We start from the raw sequence: 2,919 nt of genomic DNA on the forward strand, positions 1-2,919 counted from the left end.
CGCTGATTGTTATTTTTGTTAAAAAGTCTGCTAAAGTATAGTATGTGTAATTAAATTTAAAGAAGTAATATTATGTTTAAAAAGAACAGGTTTTGCTATTTGCGCTTTAGTTATTTTATAGCTAAATACAAAATCTAAGACAAAGTATATTTAAAGATTCTTTGAAATATAATACGTATGAATATCCTTTGAACAGATAAAATCCAAAATTGAAATAATTTATTTTTGTTTTATAATCATTAAACTTTGTTTTCGACAATCTTCTACAAGGGGAAGTTTTAACTTTTACAACCTACTTTTTTTTTGCTATATTTTTACTAAGAATAAAACAGTAAACAAAACAATAAGGTTTTCCTACTTGAACTAAAATAATATTTTTTATTTCGATAAGCATAGTGATAAGCATGTAATTACTAAAGTAAAAAACTTATTCAATGTTTTAATTTTTTTTAATATCTATAAAAGAAAAAAAAATTAAAAAGAAAAAGGAATAAGTATATAACTTTTTGACAATTATAACAAGTTACATAACGATTGGTGTTTCACAAAACAAAACTAACATTTTTTTTAAACTTGGTAACAATTATAGTTAAAAAGTCATGATCAACGAATAAATTTTGAAATTTTATTTAAAGTAATATTTCGTTTACGCCTTTTACAATATAAACTTCTGTATACTGCATAAGTTACGCTGACTCGTTGAATATGTTGATTTTATGGTCAAATTTTGTATTGGATTTCAAATTAACTTGACTTTGACTTATTTCTTACTCTTTTCATCTTATAAGACAAATGTACATAAACTCACTGTAATTATAAGCAGCATCGAATAAAATAAAAAACTATAAACATACAATTGATAACGCTTTAATCTTGACCTAAGTTTTCACTTATAGTTGATAAGGTATCTATAACAATAAATTAAATGAGATGAACTATTTAAACTTAGACAGACCATACTTTTAACAAAAGTTATTTTAACTATAATATTTTTACAAGTAAAAACATTCTATAACTAACATCCTATATGTTTTTTCAACTATATTTATAAATATACCTATTTATTTATCTGTAATAGAAACAAAGCAAAAAATGTTTATGTATGTAATATTTAAATTATAGTTTTGCAAGATTAAAAAATAGTTATTCTGCTTACAACTTGCTTAAGTGTTACTAAACTATTTAATATTTAAAACAACAGTATTTTAACATAAAAAAGCATCTTTAAGGTTATAATCTTTTTTTTTACTTTTGAAGTAAACGAAAAAATAAAAAATCAACATTGATATGTTGATAATGAAATTTATTTTCATAACGTTTGAATTTTTTTTTTTAGAAATTATTTAGTTTATAGTTATTCTCTATCAAGCTCAGATTCCATTAAATAAAGTGTTACCTATTTCTTAATACAAAGTGATTGGAATATTGTTTTTTTAGAAGACATTAATAATTATAATATAAAAATAAACTTTATCTCGTTAAAAAAAATCTGTACAATAAAAATTTGAAAAAATATAAACTAAGTTTTAATAAATAGCTTTTAGATTTAAACTATGTCAGTACTAAACTGGTCACTAAATAAAAAATCATTACTTAAAAAGAAGAACAAAAAAAAATTAATTACATACAAATATCACAAAAGTTTTTTTTTGTCCTGGACAAGACATAAAACTGTGTCCAGGTGATTTACGGCTCGATAACTAAAATATACTTTTATATTAGCTCCCAAAACTAATTATTTTGAGCGCTTTTTTTCTCGTTCAATAAACAGTTTTAAACACAATAGAACAACAATTATTGGTTTATACTTCTATTAGCTATATAGTGCCTTTTATGGTAGAAGAACACTTCAGTTTGCTGAACTTCAAAAGTAAAAACTGATAAATATTTAGCTTAACAAATTCTCGCAAAAGAGTCTAATTGAACTGAAAAAAAGTGAAGTTTGTTGAACTTTGGAAGCCGTTTATTTGACTAATTAGTGCATTTTTTCTTGTTGTGCGTGAGTACCTTTATAAATTAATAGTTTTTATGAAACCTTTTTTATTTCGTTTTACAATATATTTTATCCTTTAATATTTTAATAACATTTGATAAGGTCGGAAATTTTTCTCACGGAGTTCTGGTAATAGTTAAAATAGTTTTTTTTCACTTTTATTTTCCACTAAGCTAACAGAACTTAGCTCAACTTAATAGTTAGAAGTACTTCGCATAAACAATTTACAGGTGATTTAATTTAGTTGCAAAACTACAGTTTCACAGTGGTGATACTACCAGTGATCGTCAGTTGCAATAACCTCTAATAAAATATTATAAATAAATTATCATAAGATATGTTTAAATAAACTTAGTTTATGTTTTTTAAAGAAATTAAGTACTTCTTACTTTTGATTTAAAAATAGATAGAAAGTAACTTTTCGTTTTCCAAAAACATTAAAGAAAATCGATCAAACTTTTTTATAATGCTTTTAAAAACTTTAATTTTATTTGCTGTAATTAGTAACTTTTAACTCTTACAGTCGTACATGGTTTTATTTACTTCGGGTTCTTAATTTACTTTTTAGTCCTGCATGACCATTAGACATTATCTTTTTTTTTTCAAATTTACCGAAAGAGCTTTTATAAACTTTCTAGCTTATTTTTCTTGATTTGATCGAGCCGCGAAAGATTTACCAAAGAATATCACCCGTTTACTTAGACATAGCTTATCTCTAATATAGATTTACATAAGTTATGATAATAAGCGATATAAAACCAGCAGGAAAATAAATCGCTAAAATTGAAATAAAAACACAATTTGCCCCCTCCCCCCACCATGCAATAAAAAACTTCCAAATAAAATTTCGGGGGTATAGTGTAAAAACTTTAAAAATGCTTAAAATTTTATTATTTTTAACTAAGGGCATGACGTTTAATTTATGA

This window comes from Thalia democratica, chromosome 5 (genome assembly GCF_965202585.1).
Source record: "Thalia democratica chromosome 5, ktThaDemo2.hap1.1, whole genome shotgun sequence".
Lineage (NCBI taxonomy): Eukaryota > Metazoa > Chordata > Thaliacea > Salpida > Salpidae > Thalia > Thalia democratica.